General features: G+C 40.5%; 1 protein-coding gene across 1 annotated transcript in view; it reads left to right on the top strand.

The window, feature by feature from the left end:
- LOC126481973 (adenylate cyclase type 2-like) overlaps nt 1-15,480 on the top strand; it is a 515,598-nt gene that overhangs the window by 378,708 nt on the left and 121,410 nt on the right. The gene's annotated exons all lie outside the window — the stretch shown is intronic.

Below are 15,480 nucleotides of genomic sequence, written 5' to 3'. Positions count from 1 at the left end.
AAGCTGTCCGCATCCTCTGAATCATTAGGACAACAGGTACTGTTCCTCAGTCCTTCCATGAATCTAATAAGAAAACATGATGTTCAATGCCCTCATCCTTGATTTTTTTCTATCTCTCTTTCTATGCTTCCCAGTACCATGTTTTTTCTGGTGTCTTCAATTATCATGACATGCTCAGAGCAGTTTAATTTCATCCTGCTGTATCTTGCCCCTGAGTGTGTGTGTCTATATATATATATAAAATAGAGGGAAACATTCCACGTGGGAAAAATATATCTAAAAACAAAGATGATGTGACTTGCCAAACGAAAGCGCTGGCAGGTTGATAGACACACAAACATACACACAAAATTCAAGCTGTCACAACCAACGATTGCTTCATCAGGAAAGAGGGAAGGAGAGGAAAGACGAAAGGATGTGGGTTTTAAGGGAGAGGGTAAGGAGTCATTCCAATCCCGGGAGCGGAAAGACTTACCTTAGGGGGAAAAAGGACAGGTATACACTCGCACACACACACATATCCATCCTCACATACACAGTGTTCTGCCAAAAGGCAGGTTTTCACATTGTAGCTCTCCAGGCTGTCCGATCTGTATGTGCAGATGGATATGTGTGTGTGTGCGCGAGTGTATACCTGTCCTTTTTTCCCCCTAAGGTAAGTCTTTCTGCTCCCGGGATTGGAATGACTCCTTACCCTCTCCCTTAAAACCCACATCCTTCCGTCTTTCCCTCTCCTTCCCTCTTTCCTGATGAAGCAACCGTTGGTTGTGACAGCTTGAATTTTGTGTGTATGTTTGTGTTTGTTTGTGTGTCATTACAGTTCATTTCCAAATTGTCTTAATTATTTTCTTTGGAAGTAGTATAAATTCTCACAAAATGTCATATTGAGGGTATCTGCCTTAAGTAACAAGGGATGCGATTTTTATTTCACGAACAGTCACCCTTTCTGCAGAGGGGTGTCTTGCACTCCTCAATGACACAGACAGCCATACAGTAGGTGTAACTACATCAGAGGAATGTCTGTTGAAATGCAAGGGTTAGAAAGTGGCAGCAGTCTTTTCAGTAGTTGCAAGGAGAATAGTATGGATGAATGATTGATCTACCATTGGTACATCAGCCAAGATGGTATTGCATATGGCTAAAAGCAAAGGGAAACCACAGCCATAATATTTGTCAAGGACATATAGCTCTACTGTACAGTTTAGTGACAATGGCATCCTCTTGGGTAAAATATTCTGGTAGTACAATAGTCCTCCATTCGTACCTCCTGGGTGGGGACTACTCAGAAGGATGTAGTCATCATCATCATCATCAGTGTTCTGCCAAAAGGTAGGTTTTCACATGGTAGCTCTCCAGGCTGTCTGATCTTCTGCCATCCTCTTCAGGTCTGCATAATTTCTGCTTCCCTTTATGTCATCTATCATCTTGTATCTCTTTCTTCCTCTCAGTCTTCTTCCACAAACCAATCCTTCCAAAGCATCTGCTAGCAAGCACTCCCTTCTCAATGAATGTCCCAACCAGTTCTTTTTCCTTTCTCTTACAACCTTTAGCAGACATCTTCACTCACCAACCCTTTCCAACACTCTGTCATTACTCACTCTTTCCACCCAGCTTATTCTCTCCATTCTCCTCCAGATCCACATCTCAAATGCTTCTAACCTTTTTTCATCCTCTCATCTCAGCATCCATGTTTCTTCCCCATATAATGCCACACTCCAGACAAAACATTTGCCAAGCCTTTTCCTTAGATCTTTATCTAATTTTCCACGTAAGAGTCTCCTCTTTCTGTTGAATGCCTCCTTCACTATGGCAATTCAAGTTTTCACCTCCTGATGACATCTTAAGTCACCAGAAGAAATATAATTGGTGTGCTGTGAGTCAGAGCATGTAATGTTACACCTCTTATTCTGATAGATTGGTTAGAGAATTTAAAAAAGGGAAATGAGAATTAGAGAAATGCCGGGGCAAGACGAAAAGCAGATCTGGTCAGGTGCATACAGGGTCATCAACACAATATCAGATATGGTAATGCAGGAATCAGTCTAATAATAAATACGAAAATAGGAATGCAGGTAAGCTTCTATGAACAGCATGGTGAACACATTATAGTACCCAAGATAAACACAAAGGCGACACACACCAAAGTAGATCAAGTCGATATGCCTAGAAGGGCTGCAGATGATGAAGAGACTGACAGAATGTATGATGAGATAAAAAGAACAAATTTACATAGTAAAGGGAGGTGACAATTTTAATTGCGATGGGGACTAGAATTTGGCAGTAGGAAACATACGAGCAGGAAAAATTGTTGAACTTGCACTAGCATGGAGAGCTATATCTAACCAGTCTTTGCACTGCAGTCCACAACAAAAACAACAACAGGATTATCCACACATATCTCTGAGGATACAGAATGTGACTATACAAGAGGCACAGCAAAAAGTCATACAACAGTCAGAGAATCTTTCAGAGTTATGATTCATTGCTGTATATCAGTTGTTGAATGCACCACTAAGAGGCTGTAGTGTCAGAGCATGGAGTGCATAGGGCAATGTGTCTGTTTTCATCATTCAGTTTATTCAAGTGTGTCCATTCTGATGGTTAAGTGAAGTTTTTGTTAAGTGTGTAAAATCAATATTCATCTGAGCATCGAATTTTGCAGCTTTGAATTATACATGTTTTCCATTATGATTCTATGCTTTTTGAATGTCATCTATGGTTGCTTGATCTGTCATCATGTGATTTTTATGGAATTACACTAAAGATCATGGATTTGTGAAAAATCTACAAGGAAAGAAGCATGAACAGTTGCAATGTGCATGGCATGAGACAGGAATCATGACACACTTGTCAAACCACAAAGGGCTACTATATTATGCACTCATAAGGTATGTTTGAAATTCCAGTAAAACCCTTATTGATAGGTCTATGTCTGTTTTTTAGTTATCACTAAATCCAGAATTTTTAGGTGCAGTACCTCACACTTTTTAAGAGTTGTAAATAATTTATTCTGCAAAATAAATAAATAAATAAAAATAAACATTTCTGCAATTTTGTTGCACCTTCTTCCAGCTTGAGCACCTGATGATTACTTTTTTCCTTCTTCTGCATCATTAACACTTTCACAACAAATTCTGTTCACACTATTTTTCAGACACACTGAATGTTTGGGTTTTGGAATGAAAATGTTTCTCATGCTTCATTTACATCTTTTTGTGTAGAATACTGAAAAGTTCCCACCTACCCCTAAAGTGTTTTCCAGTTGAGTACATTTCCTCTTGATTACATCATCAAGTCACACCATTCCTCCATGCATAGTGAATAACTTCTCATGCTGTTGAGGTTAGGCCCAATATTTAAATTGTTTGTCTGAAGAGAGGCAAACACAAAAGTCTAGGCATCTATTAATTGTTGGCAGTTCAAACGTATGGTGAATAATGCTACCCCTTAGCAAAACAGCAGAAAGAGATGGGAATCAACACCAGGTGCATTCAATGTGTACGTCAGGGGGCCTCATTCAGCATGTTGATGAGACTATTCTGGTAGCCCCTGTCTGACCAAGGTGCAATGAGCAACAGCTTCTGGCACACGTTGGAATAAACAATGCCCATTTGAAGTCTCTCTGTCTGGTCTCTGAGGTCATTCTTGGATGATTGCAGTGACTAGCAGAGAAGGCTGAGAAGACCAGCCTTGTGCACAGATTTTCAACAAAGCTCACAATCTGCAGCATTGTCCACAGAACAGGTCATGGCCTCCTGGTTCTTAGCCATGTGGATGACTTGAACCAGAAACTCTGAGAGTTCTGTGGCAGGCTAGGCTGTGAGGCTCGTCCACTCTGTAAAGCAGGATAGGTGGTGATCTGTGGCATCTCTGCTGAAGGAGCAAAATGCTGTTGCATGCATAAGTGATTTGGAGCACACACCGTTCATTGCACATTGTTGGACATGGGACTCTGCTGCAGATGACACTTTAATGTTCACATGTTGGCCCAATGACATCATGAATTATGTTTGCAGTGGCCACAGGATCATTGAGATTGGACCATGGATCAATGGAAATGTGTTGACTCATTGGATGAATCATGTGTTTGCCGCATCAAGTCAATGGTCGTCTCCCCAAGCACCGTCACCCACATGAACGGCAGTTCAAAATGTGCACCATGCCACGGACGCAGGTTGCTGGGAGTAGTATTATGCAATGAAGACGTTCTACTGTGCTCACATGAGACCTGTGGGAGTAATTGATGACACACTGACAGCTGCCGTCCATGCTTGATGTCTTCTCCGCCGGCGATGTCACCCTCCAGTAGGATAATAGTCCATGTCTCAAAGGCAGAACTGTGCCACTGTGGCTTGAGGAGAATGATAGTTTACTCTTGTTGATGTACTGGCCACAAAATTCACTTGACATGAATCCAATGGAAACTATATGGGACACTATCAGGTGCCATCACTGCATATGCAAATCAGCGGCCCACTATTTAAGCAAATTAAATTACTTGTGCAAGGACATCTGGTACAGCATAACTTCACAAATCTACAAATAAACTGTAAAATCCATTATATACAGAACTGGTGATGTACAGGGCTATTACAAATGATTGAAGCGATTTCATAAATTCACTGTAGCTCCATTCATTGACATATGGTCACAACACACTACAGATACATAGAAAAACTCATAAAGTTTTGTTCGGCTGAAGCCGCACTTCAGGTTTCTGCCGCCAGAGTGCTCGAGAGCGCAGTGAGACAAAATGGCGACAGGAGCCGAGAAAGCGTATGTCGTGCTTGAAATGCACTGACATCAGTCAGTCATAACAGTGCAACGACACTTCAGGATGAAGTTCAACAAAGATCCACCAACTGCTAACTCCATTCGGCGATGGTATGCACAGTTTAAAACTTCTGGATGCCTCTGTAAGGGGAAATCAACAGGTTGGCCTACAGTGAGCGGAGAAATGGTTGAACGCGTGCGGGCAAGTTTCACGCGTAGCCCGCGGAAGTCGGCGAATAAAGAAAGCAGGGAGCTAAACGTACCACAGCCGACGGTTTGGAAAATCTTACGGAAAAGGCTAAAGCAGAAGCCTTACCGTTTACAATTTCTACAACCCCTGACACCCGATGACAAAGTCAAATGCTTTGAATTTTCTGCGTGGTTGCAACAGCTCATGGAAGAGGATGCATTCAGTGCGAAACTTGTTTTCAGTGATGAAGCAACAGTTTTTCTTAATGGTGAAGTGAACAGACACAATGTGCAAATCTGGGTGGTAGAGAATCCTCACACATTCGTGCAGCAAATTCGTAGTTCACCAAAAGTTAACATGTTTTGTGCAATCACACAGTTTAAAGTTTACGGCCCCTTTTTCTTCTGCAAAAAAAACGTTACAGGACACGTGTATCTGGACATGCTGGAAAATTGGCTCATGCCACAACTGGAGACCGACAGCGCCAACTTCATCTTTCAACAGGATGGTGCTCCACCGCACTTCCATCATGATGTTCGGCATTTCTTAAACAGGAGATTGGAAAACCGATGGATCGGTCGTGGTGGAGATCATGATCAGCAATTCATGTCATGGCCTCCATGCTCTCCCGATTTAACCCCATGCGATTTCTTTCTGTGGGGTTATGTGAAATATTCAGTGTTTAAACCTCCTCTACCAAGAAACGTGCCAGAACTACGAGCTCGCATCAACGATGCTTTCGAACTCATTGATGGGGACATGCTGCGGCGAGTGTGGGAGGAACTTGATTATCAGCTTGATGTCTGCCGAATGACTAAAGGGGCACATATCGAACATTTGTGAATGCCTAAAAAAACTTTTTGAGTTTTTGTATGTGTGTGCAAAGCATTGTGAAAATATCTCAAATAATAAAGTTATTGTAGAGCTGTGAAATCGCTTCAATCATTTGTAATAACCCTGTATTGCATTCCAAAGATAGCCAACAAGTTATTAAGCAGGTGGTCATAATCTTTTGGCTCATCAGTGTATATTAGTGATCTTGCAGACAGTATTTATAGTAACCTTAGATGTTTTACAGATGACGCAGATATCTACAATGAAATACAGTCTGAATGGAACTGTAAAAATATTCTCCCTTGATAAGATTTCGAAACAGTGCAATGATTGGCAGCTTGCTTAAATGTTCAAAAATGGAAAACTGTGTATTTCATTAAAAAAAAAAAAAAAACAAAACAAAAACAAAAAAAAAAAAAAAACACACACACACACACAAATCCACAAATATAATATTAGTGAATGACATTTGGAATCTGTAAACTTGTACAAATACTTGGGTGCAACACTTAGGAGGGACATGAAATTGAACAATCACATAGGCTCAGTTGTGGGTAACACAGGCAGCAGATTTTCAGTTTATTGGTAGAATACTAGGGAAATGCAACCAGTCTACAAAGGAGACTGCTCACACAACACACACGTGATCCATCCTAAAATACCCCTCCAATGTGTGAAATACATACCAATTAAGACTGGCAGGGAACGTTGAACACATACAGAGAAGGGCAGCACAAATTCTCACAGGTTTGTATGACATGGGAGAGTGTCACTGAGATGCTAAAATAACTTAATTGGCAGACTCTTGAGGATAAATGGAAATTGTTGCAAGTAAGTCTACCAACAAAATTTCAATAATCAGCTTTAAATGCTGGCTCTAGGAGTATACAACAACCCTCGGCTTTAAATGCTGGCTCTAGGAATATACAACCCCCTACCTATTGCTCCCATACAGATCATGAGGATGAGATCAGATTATTTACACCATGCAGAGAGGCATTTAAACAGTCATTTTTACCACGCTCCATACATGAATGGAACAGTAAAAAGCCTAATAACTGGCACAGTGGGACATAGGGACGTACCCACTGCCATGCACTTCACAGTGGTTTGCAGATTATAGACGTAGATGTAGAAATGCTCATACATCCCACCAAGAAAAATCATTGGGTGTCCTGTTTGGCACTTGTAAGCCTAGAAACTCATCTGGTGTCTCCTCGTCACCCTCCTCTTCTTCTATCATATGTTCGTTTCCAGAAAGAGAGGAAAGACATTTGGAAATATGTTTACTTTCTAGTGATTTATTTTTGTTGGAAAACTTTCTGTTCATGTCTTAGCTGTTGATGCAACAGATATAAGAGAAGTATCATAATACTTTACATGAAAATATTTTGAACCTTATCAGAAAGTGAAGAAATAAACTTAACTGGTAATAGACACCAATAATTCTCACATCAGCATGAATAATAAACCAAACTAGATAAATAAAAATGAAATAACATGTGCAAGAGAAAACTGATGAAAGACAAATAAAACCTGTAAGCAAATCAACCACAAAAAAGAAAAATACAAAATATATTGTTGTGACAGTGCCACGAGATTTAAAAGTGCCGCTACGTCAGTACGCGATCACGGTGATAGAGGCGCTCTGCAGCTCGGCCGAGCGCGGGAGCGCCACCTGGCTATGAACGGCGCCGGCCGCATGTCACGGCACAGCAGTTGAGTGACAGATACGGAGTTGGTAGCATGTAACCCACTATTGTTTCTACGTTTGTATATCCACGCAATTTATTACTGATTAAAGGTTATAACATATATATATTCTCATCTCTATTATTTACGCAAATAATTTTAAAACTGAAAATTCATGACAAAGCAAGCTATGTCTGTTCTAACCATGTTCACTATGCTGACTGGTTGCAGGATACTCTCAAGTGGCCACTCTGAGCAAATGCAGCTCGAGATTCAATACATGAAACATATACTGGCGATTGTAGAATGTGCGGCTTATAGTGCTCTTCTGCTTGTTTAATTTCCCTTGTCTGTCTGCACTCATGATAGTGATATCCAAAATGAATGCTGCATAACATTTTTAAACAGTTTAGCAATTGTGGTATTTAGGGAAACAGGTCTTTTGTAAGGCACAGCATTTGCAACATCTTAACCCTTAACAGTAGTCACTTGGTCATGTAATATGAGGTGTGATTGGAAAGTTTTAAGACTGGGTTTGTAATTGTACAATGGTTGTACTTACAGTATACTGTGATGCATCTCCTTCAAAATAGTCCCCTTATGACTGAACACACCAACTCCAATGATGTTTCCACTTTTGGAAACATTCCTAGACATTTTTTTTTCTGAAGTGTGTTAAGGACGGTCTCTGTATTTGCCTGGATGTCTTCAGTCAAGTCAAATTGCTTCCCTTTCAGTGAAAATTTCAGTTTAGGAAACAGGTAGAAGTCTGCAGGGGCCAAATCAGGGGAATATGGCGGTTGTGGAAGCACAGGAATTTTGAATTTGGTCAAAAATTCAATGATGGAGGAGGCAGGATGAGCCAGAGCATTGTCATGGTGTAGCACCCAACTCCTGTCTTTCCACAATGCAGGTCTTTCCTTCTGCACCTTTTTGCACAAATTCTCAAGGACACATTTGTAGTATTCCTGGTTAACTGTCTGTCCCCCAGGGGTAAATTCATGGTACAAAGTACTGGTAGAATTGAAAAAAATCACCAACATTGTCTTCACCTTCAACCGACTTTGCCATGCTTTTTTTGGTCGTGGTGAACCTGGAGTCTTCCACTGCGAAGACTGCACTTTGGTTTGAGGGTCATATCCATATACCAATGGTTCACCACCTGCAATTACCCTATTTAACAAATCTGGGTCTTTTTAGACCAATTAATCAGTTCTTGGCACACTTGGAGTCGGTATTGACTCTGGTCACTTGATAACACTTTTGGAATGAATTTTGTGGACACTGGATGCAGGTTCAGACCTTCAGTTAAAATTGACTGAACTGCATAGAAACTTAAATTAATCTCATCATCCATCTCCCTAATTGTAAGCCTATGATCAGAACACACTAAGTCATGAACATTCACAACATTTTCATTCATTTTTGAGGTGGAAGGATGGCCGGACTGTGGTTCATCTTCAAGTGATTCGCAGCCATTTTTAAATCTGTTGAACCAGACAAAAACATTTGACTGGCTGATAGAATTATCTCCAAAACCTGTTTTTAATAGTTTGTAAGTCTCAGAAGCTGATTTCTCAGTTTTAAAACAAAATTTCACACAAACTCGTTGCTCCATTTTTATGTCCATTTTTACACAGACAGAATCCGGCAACACACCCTAACAGACCCATGCTCAACCAGCTGCCACAATGAACTGAATAAAGGAAACACAGTTTCCTGTCAGAGGGTGTTCAAGGACAAGGCAATGCCTCACTCCCCACCCTCCGTGTACCTGCCCACCAAACTAATAAGCAGTAGTGGATCCATTCTTAAAACTTTCCAATCAAACCTCATACAGGGTGTCCCAGAAATGTTGTGATCAACCTCAAGGGGTTATAGAAGGTGTCTTGAGGAACAAACTGAGGATAGGAACCTTTGTCCAGAAACGTCATCCAATAATGCTACATAATGTTAAAATTATAGGCACTAGTGCCAGCCACTAGGCCATCCCTTTGGCAGCTAATGTGACTTTGATCATGACTGACTGCCACGATCACCAGTGGAGAAGATGGAGCTAGCTGATGTATTAACAGGCCTCATCTGCAGTTTATTGATCTCCTATATACTGAAAAACATTGGAGATTTTAGAGAGTTCCAAGAGAAAAATAAACTGCAGATGGAACCTGTGCTCAAAACCATCATCCGTCAGAGCAACAGAGTACTACATATGTAGGAGAGACAGTCTTTCGATAGAGCAGCTAGCTTCACCTTCTCCACTGGTGATCGTGGCAATCAGTCATGATCACTGGATAACAAATAACATTGTGAGACATTCCAGCTGTGGTCAATCAGTGTACAAAGTCAGGTTTGCTGCTGAATTACTGGCCTGGTGGCAGGCATTGGCACCTATAACTTCAACACTCTGTAGCATCATCACTTGATGCTTCTGGGCATGGTGTTCTGTCCTGGATTTGTTCCTCAAGACACCCTCTATAACCCCTCAAAGTTTGTCACAACATTTCTGGGACACCCAGTCTAAGGCCCTAGTTTTCATTTAGATATTATGTTGTACATGAACCATGTCATATATGACTTCATATGCGGAATAGTAATCTGATTTATATGCCATGTCAAATATGATAAATCATATCCGTATATGCTTGAAAATAAGATAAATGTTGAAAACAGCTGATTGCACAATTAATAAAGAATACTACAGCCTACTATGGACCATGTTCTCCTTCACAAAATTCACAAGAGCTGACTGCACATGTCACATGCAATTTGTGAATAAATGTTCAGACTGCTAAGTCTACAACATATATCATCACAACTCCCTATAAAAACTTTATAGGTCCTCTAAGTTTCATATGCAAAATAATTCAAGTCCTCTCATGAACTGGGCTCATGAAATAATCCAAGTACCAATACTTGCACTATGTGGCCACTTGCTACCCAGAAAGCATGTTAAACACAAACTTCATAATCTCATATACTGAAGACGGAACTCCTGACTGTTCCAAAGCCTAAACACCCTGTTTGTAACTTTGTGTTCTGCAGATCGAGCTCACTTCCTTCTCAAATTCTGTTAGCTTGCTTGCATTGGCTACCACTGTGGTCTCTTCCTTAACATGCTGCTCCATCCTGGTGACTCACATTACATTTCAATTTAATAACACAGATTTACTGAAATGCAGATAAGGAAATTGTTTCTCATAAATTATTTATTGCTAGCCTAATGTAGTCTCTGATAGTGATTCAGAATCCCCACCCAGCCTGAGTATTGATATGGAGGACAGGTCAGAGATACTCGGGCTTCATGCCCGAGCCGCAGCTTGCTCCTGTGAGTGGCACCGCTGCAGCTGCAAACATATGTATGTCTACATCTACATGACTACTCTGCAATTCACACTTAAGTTCATCAAACCACTTTCCCACTATTGCTCTAATGCTCCACCCTCAAACAGAGCACAGGGAAAACAATTACTTAAATTTCTTTGTAAGCCCATTTCTCTTATTTTATTATGATTATCATTTCCTCCTATGTAGGTGGGCATCAACAAACTATTTTTTTTCTTTTGGAGACGAAAGTAGGTAATTGAAATTTCTTGAAAAGATCTCTCCACATAAAAAAATGCCTTTGTTTCAATGATTGCCACCCCAACTCAAGTATCATATCCATGACACTCTCTCCCCCAATTTCACAACAGTACAAACAAGCTGCCCATCTTTGAATGTTTTCAGTGTCCTCCATTAAACACACCAGGTAAGGATCTGCTACCATACAGCAATACTTTAGCAGAGGATAGAGAAACATAGTGTAGGCAGTCTCTTTAAGGGATCTCTTGCACCTTCTAAGTGTCCTCTCAATAAAAAGCTGTCTTAGATTCACCTTCCCCACAACATTATCTACATCATTGTTCCATTTAAGTTTGTAAATGTTATTCCTAAATATTTAGTTGTATTGATAGGCTTCATATCTGTGTCATTATCATGTGCCCAAAATTTAATGGACTCATTTTAGAACTCATGTAGATGACGTCCACTTTCCAATATTTAGAACCAACTGCCACTTTTCACATCATACAGATAGATATCTTATCTAAATCATTTTGCAGTTGATTGGTTTTGATCTTCTGATGGCTTCATTAGACAGTAAATCCCAGCATCATCTGCAAACAATGTAAAAGGGCTGCTTAGATTGTCTCCTAAGTCTTTTATATAGATTAGGAACAACAGATGGCCTGTAACACTTCCCTGGGGAGACACCAGATATCACTTCCATTTTACTCAATGACTATCATCAATTACTATGAACTGTGACCTTTCTGACAACAAATCATGAACCCGGTCACACAATTGGGATGATACTACAAGGGCATGCAATTTTATTAGAAAGTGCTTGTGAGGAATGGTACAAAATTCTTCTGAGAGTTCATAAATACTATATAAATTTGAGATCTCCTATTGATAGCACTCATTACTTCATGATAAAAAAAGAGCTAGTTGTGTTGCACAAGAGCTGTGTTTCCTGAATATGTGCTACGTTTCACCAGAGTGTTTTCTTCAAGGTAATTCATAATGTTCGTCCATATGTTCCAAAAGTCTACTGAAATTCAACGTTGGTGATGTGGGTCTGTAATTCAGCGAATTACACTTATTCCCTGTTTTGAGTACTGGTGTGACCTGTGCAACATTCCAGTCTTTAGATATGGATCTTTCATCAAGCAAGCAGTTTTAAATGACTGCTAGGTATGGAGCTATATGTCAGCATATTCTGAGGGGGATCTAACTGGTATACAATCTGGACAGGAAGACTTGTCTTTATTAAGTGATTCAAGTAGCTTCACTGCACAGAGAAAATCTACTCTTAAGTTACTCATATTAGCAGCAGTTGTTGATCTGACTTCAGGAATATTTACTTCATCAGTTTTGGTGAATAGCATCTCCAGATTGTCTTTTTTTCACAATTTCGGGGAAAAATATTTTTTTGAAGGAAATTTTGGGGAAACTGAAAACTTGGAGACATTTTTGGGGGAAAAAAATCTGGTACCAGGGAAATTTGAAAAGTATTTTACTTACCTAGTCATACTACTAATGCCACTCTGATATTTTAGTTCAAACAACACATTTATTTTTCTAGCTGTTCACTTGATGTCTGTCTCTCTTCAATGCAATCGACACACCTTGCTTTTATGGAAGATGTCAGACTTACCACAGTGATACCTCTCTGTAACATATCTATGATGTGTACATGTCCAGTTTTGACCATTTAGGACGTCTATTGACCTTTGCGGTCATATCGAGTCCTGAGAAGATGCCATATTTTATTTCGTCATTTTAGGTGAAACTTGTATTGATAGGTTTTATATAATAATGTATTCCTATGAATATATACTGCATCAAATATTTATGATCTCTCAAATGCACTTCTGTATTGCTATGAATTGTTATAATTAGATGTAAGGTAATGACAGATATGCGGTTAACAGTGTTCAGGAGGTGTAAGTGACAAACAGTCATGGATTCTGTGTGTTCACAGCAACAGTGGTTTTGAGCTGTGAAGTGAAATGTTGCTGGTCCACTAATAGTAAATCAGTAGAATAATGGAAAAAAAGCATAAAGACAGCAAATGTATCATCTGAGTCAGGGGTCAGTCCACCGACATGAGTGCGCTGGAAAATACATTGCCCTGACACATGCCAATCAGTCTTTGCGGATGCACTGAAGCCTTAGATTTCCACTATTGATTAGTGCAGAGTGTTGAACCATTCCTGTATCAATTTTGATTCAAACTGCTTGCAGGACTGTTTGTGTACACTTATGACAATTTTTCCCGTAATGTGGACTTTGATTTTGGCTAGCTTTTTACTTTGTGATGTCTGTCATCACCAACCTCAGGATCCACCCATCGTTTCACCATTCTTACCAACTGTCTGAGTGGTCATAAAGTATGTTCTTCCTAAGCAGAATAAAATAAAATACCTGAGACATAAGTAATCTGAACATTTCCAACATTAAGTAATGATGTTGAATTTAAGAAAAATGTGGCCAAGTATTACATGCTCTGGTGTGTGCATTCAAATTTTGTGGGTTTGTTTTTGAGGAAATTTCATCTCCATAAACTTAACAACAATTTGTCGCTGAGTAATTCACTACAAGTTTTAATAAAACCATTATTTAGCACATGCAATGTAAAATCATCATCAGTATTCTCTCAGACCACATTTCCTTATTTTCTCTGCAGGAAGAAATTTCAAGGATTTACTGCTAGCTCTGAGTAACACATAATACCACAAAACAGTGTTCAAGTCAGTGATCTCAGTAATTTCTGCTTGTAGACTTTTTCGTTCTATGTAACTTGTATGACGAGTAACATCATGGTTGAAGTTTAATGCTTGCCACTGATGTGTCAGATTGTGGCATTTGTGCCATGCTGTCCCACAAATATACCAAAGGCATCGAACAGCCCATTGCATTTGCATATAAAACATTAAATACAGTGCACAGAACTTATTCACAAATAGACAAAGAAGCTCTGGCTATCATATACAGCATCAGGTAGTTTCACTTACATCTCTCTGGTATTAAGTGTCAACTGATCATCAGTCATAGAGCCCTCGTTTCATTGTTCAGTCCCCATTCAAAACTTCCTGATAAGATCACACAGCAGTTGCAATAGTTGGAGTTGTTCCTACACCTAAATGATCCATTATCAGCCATCATACAGTACTCAAACATTGGCACATTTTTCTGCTTGCTGTATAGCCCAGAATCAGAATTTAACAGGCACTGTGTTTTGCCTTAAACATAAATCAGCAACACATCCTCAGTGAATTCCTGACTATGGTGTGTGAAGTAGCAGCAGAAACAGGCCATTATCTGTTACTCCATAGGGGATTATCTGGTATGTGGTATGGTTGTCTAGAGTGTCTGTCTACGGGCACTGACCTGGAATGGCACACCTACTTTTCATTGCGGCACAGGCTGTACATCACTGATGGTGTCATTTCGTTAAATACGAATTATTCCAAAAGATGGTTGCTAGTTCTTTGCACACTCTGCCCCAGCGTACCAAAACTCCTCCACACTGCACATTGGGGAATGAGCAGAATGAAGGCAATAGTGCGCCATCATGTGTATTGCCCTGGTGTTGACACCGCCATAGAAAGCACTGTCTGGAAGTGCAGACCTATACCCAAAATCAGTCAGCCTCAGCACAGTGTTTCAATTCTTGGGCATATGCTGACCACTCCTGACAAAGAGTGCATGTTGATTTCATCAGACCATTCCAAGGAGCAATGTGGTTGCTAGTTGTTGACGCCCTCCCTAACTTTCCACATGTGGCATGGATGGATACCATCACCACAGGAGCTACCATTCATGCCCTCTCATCTCATATTTGCAACAGTCAGGGTGCTTTCCACTCTGGTTTCTGTCGTATCGGCCGCCGCACAGCAGCCGTCAACTCAGCGCGGCGTGTTGCAACATGTGCGGCACACAGCGAGTACCGCTGGCGCCACACACGATGTCAACAACTGGTGCAAGTGAACGCGTCATCGCAGGGTTAGGGGCAGCGTACACACCATTATCGATACGGATTACCCTGGCGGTGCTGCCCTTGCCATCAGAGTGAGCAACCGTGTAAGGGTGCCATCTACCAACACTCTGGCTGGACCTGCAGATTGAAGCGAGCTCCCTGAGCCCGTTTAACTTGTTCAATCTTCACCGATGACTGTGTTACTACCCGGCTGCTGGATGTGTGACAATCGAATCACACTGTGGCCTCCCTGGCTGGAAACTTGCGACGCGTCAGTATCGACTGGCTGGCAGTGGTTTGGACTTGTATTCTCTACTAGTGACTCTAATTTCTCCTTGGCACTACAGCCAGTGAAGTGTTGTGTAGTCGAACTTAAGTTTTGTTTTCAGTGACAGAAGGTCAAATAAATTTGGTTATCATGGAATATTTGTTGTGTTATAGTGCGGACATAACCCAACAGTTTCTGACA

This window comes from Schistocerca serialis, chromosome 5, assembly GCF_023864345.2.
Source record: "Schistocerca serialis cubense isolate TAMUIC-IGC-003099 chromosome 5, iqSchSeri2.2, whole genome shotgun sequence".
Taxonomy (NCBI): Eukaryota; Metazoa; Arthropoda; class Insecta; order Orthoptera; family Acrididae; genus Schistocerca; species Schistocerca serialis.
The sequence above is the reverse complement of the archived record's forward strand: the minus strand, read 5'-3'. Positions and strand labels throughout refer to the sequence as shown.